Source organism: Centroberyx affinis, unplaced genomic scaffold (genome assembly GCF_046629955.1).
Source record: "Centroberyx affinis isolate AG114_WGS23_722 - 3 ecotype Tasmania unplaced genomic scaffold, CSIRO-AGI_Caff_v1 ptg001184l_1, whole genome shotgun sequence".
NCBI classification, from domain to species: Eukaryota; Metazoa; Chordata; class Actinopteri; order Beryciformes; family Berycidae; genus Centroberyx; species Centroberyx affinis.
This window is the reverse complement of record NW_027279710.1, coordinates 1-14229: the sequence shown is the minus strand read 5'-3', so window position 1 is coordinate 14229 and position 14229 is coordinate 1. Positions and strand designations below refer to the sequence as shown.

The following is a 14229-nucleotide window of genomic DNA, read 5'->3' as shown; positions in this document are numbered from 1 at the left end:
ATAAAGAACTGGAGAACTTCAAAGCATCCCTCTGCAGTGAGCGTGCCTCCGGCAGCGAGACGTACAGCAAACTCGAGGCCTGCAAGGAGGAAAAAGAGGAACTCCGTAATGAACTGGAGAACTTCAAAGCATCCCTCTGCAGTGAGCGTGCCTCCTGCAGCGAGACGCACAGCAAACTCGAGGCCTGCAAGGAGGAGAAAGAGGAACTCCGTAAAGAACTGGAGAACTTCAAAGCATCCCTCTGCAGTGAGCGTGCCTCCTGCAGCGAGACGCACAGCAAACTCGAGGCCTGCAAGGAGGAGAAAGAGGAACTCCGTAAAGAACTGGAGAACTTCAAAGCATCCCTCTGCAGTGAGCGTGCCTCCTGCAGCGAGACGCACAGCAAACTCGAGGCCTGTAAGGAGGAGAACAAGGAACTCCGTAAAGAACTGGAGGAGGTCAAAGCGGAGAAGCAGAACATACTCAAGGCCTGTGAGGCAGAGGGCGACGCCCACCACAAAGGACTGCAGGACCTCCCAGAAAAGGCCAGAGAAAAAGCCGCGAGCAACAGAGAGCTAGCCACTAAGCTCAAGGCCCCTAAAGTGGACAATGAGGCTCTCTGCCCACAACTAGTGAAGCTGAAAATGCTTCACGAAGAGAACATCTTGAAGATCAACAATCTGGGCATCAGGCTCGAGGCAGAGAACAAAGGAAGGGCAAGGACGAGAATCAGGACACGTCCATTTCCAACCCTAAATCTCTGAACACACACCATACTCAAGGCCTGTGAGGCAGAGGGCGACGCCCACCACAAAGGACTGCAGGACCTCCCAGAAAAGGCCAGAGAAAAAGCCGTGAGCAACGGAGAGCTAGCCACTAAGCTCAAGGCCCCTCAAGTGGACAATGAGGCTCTCTGCCCACAACTAGTGAAGCTGAAAATGCTTCACGAAGAGAACATCTTGAAGATCAACAATCTGGGCATCAGGCTCGAGGCAGAGAACCAAGGAAGGGCAAGGACGAGAATCAGGACACGTCCATTTCCAACCCTAAATCTCTGAACACACACCATACTCAAGGCCTGTGAGGCAGAGGGCGACGCCCACCACAAAGGACTGCAGGACCTCCCAGAAAAGGCCAGAGAAAAAGCCGCGAGCAACGGAGAGCTAGCCACTAAGCTCAAGGCCCCTAAAGTGGACAATGAGGCTCTCTGCCCACAACTAGTGAAGCTGAAAATGCTTCACGAAGAGAACATCTTGAAGATCAACAATCTGGGCATCAGGCTCGAGGCAGAGAACAAAGGAAGGGCAAGGACGAGAATCAGGACACGTCCATTTCCAACCCTAAATCTCTGAACACACACCACCACTCATTTCCAACCCCCCACCCCTGAAGACACCTTATCACCTATTTGCACTCTCCAACACTCCCCTTCAATTTTTCCCTAATAAAAGATATCACCACCAATATCTTTTAAAAAAAATGTACTGCCTGTATAGTTTTATTTCTGTAGAGAATGTTAAGCAGCATTGCACTGAAGACAGCTGGACAGAGCGTTGGGTCGATAGTTGACAGACTTGAAAATGTCAACAAAACTTTCCAGATTAATCTCAGATCTCTACTGAGACCAAAGAGCAGAGCAGATTTATTTGCTTTTACAGTCTCACACTAATCACAATGATTATTCAAGGCAAGGCAAGGCAAACTTTATTCATATAGCACATTTCATACTGAAGGCAAATACAATGTGCTTCACATAAAACAGAAAAAATACATACACACTCCACAACTATTTAAAATTACATTAAAAAAGAAAGAAACTATTTAAATGACATTAAAATAGAAAGAAAGAAAGATATTGAGCAGTCACTCAATATCTTTCAATATCATTCAGTGTCTTCTGTCCCTCTACCGAGCAGCAAGGTGACCATCTAGTAGATTTTAGTGCATCAGTCAGTTGGAAACGATGGTCAAACTTCCGTTTATGAACCAAATACCGTTTTACCTTTGGTCAGAAAAACATCAACTGAACTCTTTTGGCTTCAAGTTTAAATTAAAGTTCAAAAACTGATCTGTTTGCCAGAAATATCAGCTGTGCTTTTGGCTTAAATTCCATGGTGTACTGAGCAGTCACTGCACTGCTGCGACTGCTACTGCCTTTCAAAGCTATAGTGTTATTATTTTATGGATTGATAGGGGTCAAAATTAGATTGTTTGAACTAGGGTTAGACCAATATATGGGGTCAACGGCCTTTTATTAAAAATCAGATCCAGTCCAGTCAGTGTGGTCCACCTCTGATATGATGGCTATATGATGCAGTTTGATTGATTACATATTTATTGTAGAATTGATCAATACTACACAGCCTTCACTGAGATTAGTTGTTTTGTTGACCTTACATGTTCAGTATATCAAAGGGACACAATTGCTAGTCAGTTACATTTCAGCACCATGGATAGAGCTTCTTGGTTGGTTCAGCTTTCTGGATAAATTTACGATTATTTAATGACAATACATTTATTCAGGAATAGAAATCATCCAAAACACAAGTGAAAAAGTATTTGTTTGTGGATAGTGGAATATGTGGAACTTTGTGGATTGTGGTGTGTTTTGTGCATTTCTGCGGGTTACGCATATTCAAGTCCAATAAAATCTGGTATCTGGGATCAAGATTACAGATTTCAGATTTGCAGTCTTTAAATAAATCTTTCTCTTGCCGTCTTTAATGTCATTTGACATGTTACTTATATTCTAACACTTAACACATATGCACTTGAAAATCCAGCAACCAGTGGCCATGGTATCATGAGATGCAATAACAAAATGACATGATGAAAACCATTCATTTTGTTTATTTGACGTGAATATATCCCAAGACTTCACTACGGGTATTTATTTGTTGGTGACGTCCATGGAACCGGAGAAATCGCCAAACCCTGAGTTCCCAAGTAGTATTTACCACCTGAAAGCTGAGGTGAACAGTATTTTAAGTAGGAGACTTGTCTGTACCATGATGTTTCCCATGGGACCTGAATGCGGCAGCAGCAGTGAAGCAAAAACGGTTGCGCGCCCAGTCTCTTAGCAACCAGCAAGCCAGTAGTTTTTCAAACAGTAACGTTTCTCATTAATGTCTGAATGTAACGTTTCTTCAAGTTTTTAGTGCTCATGCAAACCTCAACTAGTTTATCAGCTATAGGGCAATGCGTGTGTAGATTTCCACTTCATCATTATTAAGGCTTAATTGTAATTACTAGGTTGGCGAACAGTCAATTTGCCAAGTGACAACATGGAAGCCGTTCGCCAAACCTTCAAGATTAATAGGACATCTCTCAAACAACAACTGTTACAAAACAAATTCCTTATTGCTGTTGTTGTGGCTGTAACTGTCCGTAAGCGCTACTCTAAAACTTCAGGAGGGAAGTTTTAAGTTCACAGCAAATGTATGTTAGCTAACGTTAGCTAGTGTCCACTTAACGTTAGCTAACTAAGTTACATATTCTTTATTTCATTCAAATGTCAGTAAAACACGTTAAATGATAGAGGGTCTAATTGAAAAACAATGTTTCTATCAAAAGTAACCAATTAACAATTACACTTTAGCATATTCAATAATGGAAACGATGGAATTAGCCTGTATTCCAAAAAGTGCTAATTCTCTTGTCTGTTATCAGTTATTGCTTTGGGAAATGGTTTTAGATGCAAGAATTTTGCCATATCCTAGGATTTAGTGAATTTAATGAATTTATATTCATGTATCTGTGCATATGGCAATGAAGATGAATGAATTCTCGTTTTCTCTTCAGCTATGATTAACCATTATTTAAAGGGCCATTTCAATAACTTCTCTCCTCCTACACAAGTACTCTGGCATTACGGTGGCCTGTAATTGACACAAACAGTCAAGTCATTTTCACAATAGAGAGGAGTGAACTAGTTAATTAGAGCAGAGATCCAACAGAAAAGTGTAGTGAAGAGGTGATATATAGGCAAATCTTATTATTCCACCTTTTAAGTTACTTGCCGAGGGATGTTACCATGTGTATGATCTCTATTCACACATAAATCACATAAGAAATTGTCTATTTTTTGCAATTGCAATAACTGTAATGGAATACCGTATTTTTTCCAGTCAGACTGCAATCCCATCAGATTACATGTAATCCATTACACCCCTCTAGTATCTAATCCAATATTTAGGTAATCATTGTATTCCTGTGTGATGATGTATTCTTGTATTTTTGTAACTATTTGCCTCCATTTTGTGTTATTGTCCCACAGCGATCATCACCGGCACGATTCTTCGGACGCAGGTCCCCCTTACAAACGTACAAAAATACTACATAGGCTTTCCGGGAGAAATCTCGATGCGCATGCTGAATATAGTGATCCTTCCTCTGGTTACATCGAGCATAACAACAGGTAAGCATCGGGCCTTTGCCATTGTTTTTTGACGAATTCGTAGCATTTTCAACATCCTCTATGGAGCGAAAAAATGTCACATGCAACAAACTTTAGACAACATAACGAAAGCTCTGCATTATGATAGCATGGCATTACAGTTTGTATTGTTGCCTCTACTTTGCTGGGTGTCAATGACATTACTCCTTGCAGGTGTTGCTTCTCTGAGCAAGGATCTCGCCGACAAGTGGGGTTACGTGCTGCTATATATTTCCTCACCACGACTTTGATTTCTGTGACAATTGGTGAGCAACATTTTCCTGTTCCCATCTTTGTATGCATGTAGTCTCACGTACTACACTTTCTTTATTGAGACTTTAGGAAGGACTGGAGGAATACTGAGTGAGATGTAGATAAGAGAATCCACACCTTTGAATGCTCAATGGGCACCTATGTGATCAAAACAAAAGTTAAGATGCATAGACATCTTTGGAAAAAGCATAGTGCAAAGTGGAAAAGAACCGATCGGTCCGGCAGGAGGAAAATCCTTCTCCCGAGTCTGAATGTGAAAATGTTTTTGTTTGTTCTAGTTTGTGGGCCACTGTCTGTCATTTGGAGATAGTTTGGTTTTAAACCACATGACAAATCCAGATTCTGTGCAAAGTTTGGATTATCATTTTTGCCATAATTGTGCAGCCATAGTAAATATTGTCTATAGGATATTATCTAATGTCAGGCCATAATAACAGTTAGCAGGGGTTGAAAAAGTACCAAAATATCCTACTCAAGTAGAAATACTGTTGCTTTACAAAAATTTTACTCAAACTGAAGTAAAAGTTACTTTTACTCACTTATACATCACGCGCTACTTGAAACTAAAAGACATTAATATGATGATCACCAAGCTATGAAGACAAAGAGTTTAGTAAAATATATACTATAATACACAAAGAGCTACTCAATTACAGTAATGAGAGTAAATGTAGTTTGTTACTTCCACTTGACAGTTAGATTAACTGCAGTGAGAAGTTATGCTGATGCCAGAGCCTGTGCCGGGGGGGGGATGAAATATTCATAAACATTGTTTTTCTTCCTCCATCCCTGTATGAATGACACTGAAGTTATTGCCATCGCAGGTGTTGTATTGGTAGCGATCATCAAGCCTGGTGTAACTTACCAAGTCAGAGAGAACAAATCAGATGACAGCCAGGGCGCTATCTCCACAGTGGACGCCATAATGGATCTGATAAGGTGTGTATTGGATTGATAAGACAGTGTATGTTTAAGAGTACCGACTGGAGCCCATGCTGATTTCCTGCTTTGTCCCACAGCAGTATTCACCATTTAGTCTGTCTTCTTACCCAGAATGCTATCCTAGATAGAATACCATTGTTCACTAACGACAAAAAGACAAAGACAAATTGCATACTGGCTTACATTTACTCATCATAAACATTGTATTGTGTGGTGTCTACGATATGATTGTCTTTCTCTTGGCCTACAGGAACATGATACCTGACAATCTAGTTGAGGCAACCTTCCTACAGGTTTGACAGTCTACATATAAGTAGTGCATCAATTTACACTGCCTCTCAATATGTATCAGTAACCAGATTTTTTGAGAATTTGTGCCCCGATGATTTTATCTCTTCAGTACAAGACGAAACGGAAAAAAAAAACCACAAAACAAAACAAAACACCTATTTTCACTTTAAACCTTCCGTAATGCTTTATTTTAAGATGGATAAGTTATTCAGTAGTTGCTAATCAACTATAAGCTCCAGCTTTCACTCACACAATTAAATTAGGTTCCTTGTGAAGAATTGGCTTCTCCTTTATCAAGGGATTCATTTTAATAGGCAACATTATTACAAAAACCATGTAACTAGAATATCAGCTACAAAAGAAAAAGTACTGAAAATCAAATGCTCCTTAATTAATAAAGGCATAAACAATTTATAAAGTCAGATTTGAGTTGAGCCGGGTTCTAGTAGTTAGAGGGAGGAACAAGCAAAAAATAAAAATGTATCATATGATTAATGCTACACTATTGAGATTCTGACCAGGATTCATAATTGTCACTACAGCACGATTATTAGTGGGTAAGTTTACAGTTTCAGGTTACATTTCTGGTCACCGAATTGTTTGAACAATTGATTTGTTTTTTCAGAACGTCACCTACGATATCCGAGTTGTGAAAGAGAGAGTCGCAGGAATGAATATCGTGGGCCTGATCATCTTCTGTATCATATTTGGTGTGATCCTTGGAGATCTAGGAGAGGAAGGGAAAGCCCTTCTGAACATGTTCATCTCTCTCAACAAAGCTACTGAGAGATTGGTTGACCTTGTTCTGGCATGAAACCATGGACCATGGACAATTTAACATGTGCTTTGTTTTGGAATAACCTTGCTCTAATAATCTTTTGGTACAATCAAAAATAGCTTTCCAAAAATATCCTTCTAATGTTTATTTTCCAGCTACATGCCATTGAGAATATTATTCCTGATCACTGGAAAGATCGTAGAAACTGGTGACTGGCATGTTAGTGAAAAACTTGGGCTGTTCTTCATTTCCTTACTCAGTGTTCTTGATATTAGTCTTATAAAGTCATAAAGTGATTTTTTTTTTCACACTATGCAGTATGATTGCAATTTCTAAAAATAACGTAATCAATTTAAGGCTATTCATTCATGCCACAATGGTCCTCCCAGGAATCTATTATTTTTTTTCTAAAAACTAATCTCACCCAGGTATATACCCTTGTTAATGCCACCTCAGCACCATGCAATATAACTAGAATTTACGTTTATTGTGTGAGCTAACAAACCAAACAATCTCTCTTGAAGCTCTGCAACGCTGCCGTTGACTTTCCAGTGTTGTGAGAGGGTCAACAAGACAGGAGATTCACCTGGTCTGGTCAACATAAAGATATTGAATATCGGCACAAACTTTCATCTATCTTCAGCTTCAATCCAAAAATATTAGCATCAGTATCGGCCTTCAGAAACCCTTCCGAGATCCCTGCTGAGCGACTTGATTGGATTTTACTCATTGTCCATCTGTGGCTGATTTCTAGAGTATCAGCAGCTGCTCCCAGCTTCGCATCATCAGGGATCCCGGCTGCAGGGGCAGTGAGCACCTTACTGGTGCTAGCTTCAGTAGACTTGCCTGTGCGGGATGTGAGCCTTCTGATTACCGTGAAGTGGATTTTGTAAGTTTCACCATCACTCGGCGTGGCGATCGCGCAGAGTCTGTCCAAAAGGGAACTGGACAACATGGACATGGCACGGACATCGACGGAGGACGCAGATGAAGAACGAGATAACGGCTCAGAGAATCTTCCCCAGCAGCTGTAATCTTTAAGCAGTGTCAAAGTACTCGTTTATTCATTACATTAACTGAATTCATATTTCAGTTGTTTTTTTGGCAAGGCATGGTGTTCTATAAATGAAATAAAGAGAGCAAGAAGTGAAAAGTTAAGTTGGCAGACTGATACTTTTAATACAATATATCCAAACACTAGTCTGAAGAAATGGAATTTGTACGGTTGAGAAGTATCCCAAGTAAATGTATAGCCTGCCACCTTGTGGTCATTATTATGACTTACACTTGCTATTCCTGAACCCAACCTAAACTGTTCATGTGTTCACGTCCCCATCAGCATATTCCAGTCCAGTCTTGTGCTCTCTCTTTGCATCTCTTCCAGACTGTGTGTTTGGATTATCAGAAACTATTTTTTATCTTAATGAAGACATTGAATTTTGGGAATTAACCGTTTGCTAGCACTTCCTCTTGCCAGGAGTCTTCTGACCTGTCTGAGGTGGTAGAGACATTAGACCCATTTGTTTTGTGAAGGGGAAAAATTGTGCTTTTGCCCTTTAAAACATTTTGCACCAAGAAGTATTACGATTGTGTTTACTTAAATACACACACATTTTATGCTGTAACTAAGCCTAATTATAAAATAAATCTGAAAATAAAATATTCCCCCCCCAAAAAAACTAAGCCTAATTATTTGCCTGAAAGTGCAAATGGCAACTGTTACGTCACTCAGCTTTCCATATTGATGGCGATCTAAAAGTAGCTCAAAACTGATATAGCTGGTAATATTGTGGTGGCAAAATGGCCTAGTGGAATCAATGCAGTATATCAAATTAAAAAGTAAAATAAAAATAAATAGTAAATCAAAAGAATACAAAATCAAAAATAGCACCTTGCTGTAAAACCATAATCATTTGATTTCCAGGCAGAGTGTAACAAGGATTTTGTTATAAAAATACAAGAAAAAAGAAAAATATTCCCACATGTTCTACTTGTAGTAACCACCAGGAGGCAGATGTGAGCGTTTTTCCACTCAGCAGTTTGTGTTTATAGTAAATGCAACATGACATGAACGTGGGAAAACCATCTCCTGTCACCAGAGTTTCTTCCTCCACCGCCATGTTGACATTTTTTTGAGCCGGAGCAGCCAAAGAGAGGCAGAGGGGCGGAGCCAAGGTGGAGGGGGCGGAGTCTGGGTCGTCTGCAGAGCCGCAGCTCCGCCTGCTATTGGCCCGTAATTAGTGACCTGTCAATCACTAGGAAAACAACCCCCTGTTTCATCTGTTAATGTCAGTTATTTTGAAAGTCTAGTCGAGTAGGCTAAATTGAATGGAATGGCTAAAGCTAAGAATTCTGCCTGACTAATGTTGGCTAGCTAGCTAAAAAAATATAGGCCTGATATATTTATGCTGTTGTGGTTGCATAAATACGAGTAGCCCATAATTGTTAAAGTTAGACCAAATCAAATCCCCATATCAACCAAACTTTTTTTTTTGTTACTTTTTGATAGGCATGCCCCCTGTCATGTGAGGGCGAGTCCGGGCGAGTCTTTTGAAGTCGTGGAGATGATTAACTACTATGGTAACGATATAACCAATGGTATGCCCTGTGAATAAAAACCTCCAATGTGCAGCTTGTCACGTTTGCATCACGTCGCGCAATATTGCCTTATATCATGCTATCACATGAACCAATCTTAGCTAGCTAGCTAGCTGGCTAACATATAGGCAGCAGGCTACATGCGAGATAACTCCTCAGGTGCGACCATTACATTAAGTGTGCGTTCTGTAGAGATACGGGGATCTTGCTAGATTAGATATTGTTTACAGTCAATATGAAGCTACGTGTCGTGTGCGAACAGACCAACCTAACGCTACGTTAGCTTCTTTCTAGCTTGTGGCATGAGCTGCTAGCTATGTTCTTGAACGTGCTTCATTCAGGTTGTGATGAATTTTCAACCAACAAGCAGATGTAGCTGATAGAAGTCGCCTTATTTTTCGTTATGAGATGATAACTTGTAATGTTCAAATTGGTTAAAATGTAATGCATGTTTTTTTTAATGTAATGTTAATTTTGGGTGCTTACAGTAGGCTACAAGTTTGCAGAGCTGGATACAGACTACCAGCAGCAGGTTCAAATAGCAATATGTTCCTGAAGGATACCTTATTGGCTGCTATCACCTACAGTTGTAGTTATTCTTGCAAAATGGAATTTGATTGAAAAGAATGATAGCATTTTGCCTGGCACTGTCTTTATATTATTGTCTCTGGAAATTTCATAGACAGAAATGTTTATTATTGTAATTCAGACATTCAGTGGTATTCATTCATGGAGATATGAGATATGAATACAATCAAATACTTGCTTTTGGATGATACAGTGAAGTAGATTTAATTTCCAGTGACTCGAATTTGCAAAATCTACTTTTAAATTTTTACTTTACATGATGTATACAATATCAACTCGTAATCATCTGAGTTCAAAGAGTTTATGTTTGTAGTTTGAATATTGTGGTTTTCACTTTTTTGGTTTCAAAAATGTTTCCTCAAAGTTTGAATGCTTTACATAGCTTCTGCTGTCTATAACAAGTAATTAAATGAAGGACCATTGTGCCATGTTGAAACGGTGTGATCACCATACAGGCACACGTCTTTCACAATCAAATTGATGGATGGCAGTGTTAAGCTCAAGACGCAAAATCATACTGCTGCTTAAACTAGTTACAAGAAACTATATCTGCAATAATGTGTTAACTTGCACTAACTGCAGTTTTTTTTTATTTCATTAATCTTTAAAATTTAAAACAATTTACAAATTTAAAATTGATTTGTGGTTAGTTATCGACTATATTTACACCATTCAGGTACATGCTGATGGGTGACACCTAAAAAAGACACCTCAAAAAAAGAGCACCCCCCCTGCTCTTTTTTCAGGTTAGAGCAACAGCCCCTCAAAATGTCTGTGCACGTCCCTGAATTTAGGGGTAGTTTCATACAAAGATTTTGTCTTCACAGAATGGATCAGGTTTGCGGTTGCTGTCTTAGTCCTGGCTGGTAGGGAAGCTTCATGACGATGGACGGACAACTCACCCCAACTTTATCCAGGTTTGCTAACTCTCTTTTCTAATTTGGGTTGAACCCAAAGAAATGCCAATTAGGCACAGTTACATATACCATATATTATTGCAGCAGAGTATGATTGCAATGCGTTACAGGAGTTATTTTATGATAAAGTGTTGTAATTTACCTTTTTGTTGTACCCACTTTCCCTCAACCTGCCTCGTCTGCTTCTACTTTACTTAGTGATTTCCTACATTTCCCAGAATGCCTTTCGACATTCCCCAGTGAGCTCGCCTGAACTTGTTGCATCCAGTCATTAGGTTTACATGTAATTGGAGATAACAGTAATGGCAGGGATAGTTTTAGATTTCCCCCTGTATGATTGTTGAACGTCGGTGAAGAAAAAAGGCTCTAGTTGGCGGAAACATTTTTCTCCGATTACACTCCATTCTATTTCTTTTTTTTTTTTATTGGAATAATACGACAACAAGTATACATGAAGTATGCAAACCACGAATCCACAAAAAATACAACATCATATGGTGAAAAAAGAAGCGAGGGGATAGAGACAGACAAAAAGAGGAAAATCACTTTACATTAAACAAATACTTTATAAAGGTCACAGATGTTCATAGTCTTCACTTTCTTATTGTTTGAGGCAGAAATGGAGACGATGTATTGTTCACTCCTGCGCAGAGAATGAGCAGAGATTTACAGAATTTAAAGTTTACATCATAGACACTATTATTGCAAATTGATATCTATTCTTCAGCAAATATGTACGGCTCTCATCTTAAAGTCGAGATGAAATGAAAAATGCATTTTTAACCCTTTTAGATCACATCCCCGGTCATACTGTGCGCCTATTTAACAATATATGCCAAAAAAAATACAAAAAATCAATTTCTTTGTATTCTTATATCAAAATCCAATCATGTTTTCTTCCTGTAAAACAAAATATGCTGTGTGCTTACGTAAGCATGAACCAACCAATTTCAACCAATAACATCATGACATCCACCCATCAATCATTCTTCAACCTGGTGTGTGTGGAGCCAACAGTCCTCTGTAGCTCTGTTTCTCTCTGTAGCTCCGTATTACACTAAACTCTAAGCCCCGCCCACTGTTTAGCGGTCCAATCAAATACGAAGGATTTGATATAAATCCCTCTTGTAACTGTACACCGCTCAAATATTCCGTTTCCCTGGGAAATACGTCACAGTACAGAAGCTAAAGACGCTCTAACTTCTGTTTCAGTGGGACTTTAAAGCACCTACTCACACACTACCAGTCAGCCGCTTTGCATCCAAATGTGTGCTCTTCCACCCCACCCTAAGTGTCCCGTTACGCTTCTTCCCCCTCTCCTATGAAACTCCTCCCCCTCCTGCCAACTCAGCAGAAGCCTGCAGCCTTTAGTTTCTGAGCAGAGGCCCCTGCATATTTATGTAAGGATGCATTGGTGGTTCAGTGGTAGAATTCTCGCCTGCCACGCGGGAGGCCCGGGTTCGATTCCCGGCCAATGCACAACACTGTTTTTGGGACATCAGAGACAAATTATAAAGAAGCACGGGTGACTCTCTCTTGTGAAAGGGCAAAAACAGTGCTGTATTTCTTGAGACCGGGTCTTAGTTATAGTCTTATTTCAGTCTCCAACCTAATTGGTGGAGATTGAGATTGCTTGGAGATCGGTGATGCATGAGTACATCTATTCTGCAGTGATTAAGGATGCACAATTCAAATCTTACATGCATTTCTATGTCCATTAAATATAGAACCTTTCCATCAAAATAAAGTGTACTCACAAGAAAAAGAGAGATGAGACATTTCTACAGTAATACTGAGCATTTGTAGCATTGATGGAGAGTTTATACGCAAAATATCCGGACGAATTCACAACTCTAAAAAGTTAGGCACTGAAACAAGTTTTTTCAGATCAGAACATATTGTTAATAATCTGTTTCCATAAGCTTTGTTTTGCATAGCAGTATTCTTGCCGCTGTAATGTGGACAAACTTTGTTGCAGCAGACACAATGCAAATCAGTGATTAAAACAACTTTGTTCTTTGTCACCTCAACACCTCCAAAGTACCAAACATTTTTACAATCTCAGTGATATTGATGCGATTCAGTCCGCACCTAATTACAATAAGCCGCCTTGGATTTACTCAAGGGCACCACAATAACTCTTGTACATGGAGGGGAGGGGAGGAGGGGGGGGTCCTTAATACTGCTGAGGTAGGCATTGGTCTAATTTTCAGAAAGGAACATGCTGTCAATAACCATCAGCCATAATGTCCAGTACAGCCTTGGTCATCTGGAAATTTCGACATTATATGTTGGTAATATATTGAACTGAATTTACATCCTAATGCATCATAAAGTTATGTTTCATGCTGGTTTTTGACAAACCGAAATTGAAAGGAAAATCCCCCCCCAAGACATAGCGGATGTAATAGCAGATACTTTTAAAATTAAAGTAATTGGAGAGGTGATTTTAGGTGATTTTTAACCACATCAACTAGTAACTTGTCATATTTAGAAGCTAATATTCAATACACAGTTGACATCAGGTTTTCTAAGTAGGGGTCTTTGATTCCCAGCCTCTCCAGTTCCTCTCCAGCCCACCACTCTGACACCTCTTTGTGGGACACATAGCAATTACTGTCAAGCCCTTCTCCATGTAATTACCCTCTGTGTGTCCAGAACAATCGCTTGAGTCAGAGTTCATCTGGGGACAGACACCAGGGATAATCTGGAGAACAGAAAAGACCGATATGAGAGGATGGTTGAATTGAAAAAAAACCTCATGTAGTGTATTTTCCTTGACATTAATTTACATTTGTGTCCTCTTAATTGTTCAATAGGATTCTTCCACCCCCCCCCCCCCCCCCCCCCCCCCCCCATCCCATCCCATTCGAAACCCTCCACCACCGCTACTTTTCCACTGGCACCACTCCAAAAGCTGGGGAAGACCTGGATGTATTGGCTGCATTTCACCATGAGAGGTCAGTGTTTCATCATGAATGGTAGTTCCACCCAGTGTGATTAAGATATAGTGAAGTCACACATCCCTCTGAGACACACACACACACACACACACACACACACACACGCACACACACACACACACAGGTACTCATTTCACAAGAGGGTTCAGAGTACATGGTCAGTACAGGTAGGGGAGCAGTTTCTCTCACCACCGGGCCGACCTGCCACCAAAAATTCCCATTTTGAATTAGTATTCATACTCTTCTTTGTCATTGTTGAATATTTATGAATATGTCTACAGACCAAAGAAAGTCTATATTATCATAAATTCCGCCCCGAAGCAAAATCTAGACATCTTTCCTGTGAGCCTCAGTTCAGTCTAGGTCTGTGAACAAACAAGTATCTCTCAAAACTAATTTGCACATTAATATTGAGGCCCTCTCAACACTTATGAATATTAATGAAGTCAGTAAGCCAAGGAGCAT

The 14229-nt window shown here is 39.9% G+C and overlaps 1 non-coding gene across 1 annotated transcript; it reads left to right on the top strand.

Annotated features, from left to right (window-relative positions):
- The first annotated feature begins 12209 nt into the window (after window positions 1-12209).
- Window positions 12210-12280, top strand: trnag-gcc (transfer RNA glycine (anticodon GCC)). The gene has a single exon. It is a non-coding gene; the product is annotated as a tRNA-Gly (tRNA).
- Window positions 12281-14229: the final 1949 nt, after the last annotated feature.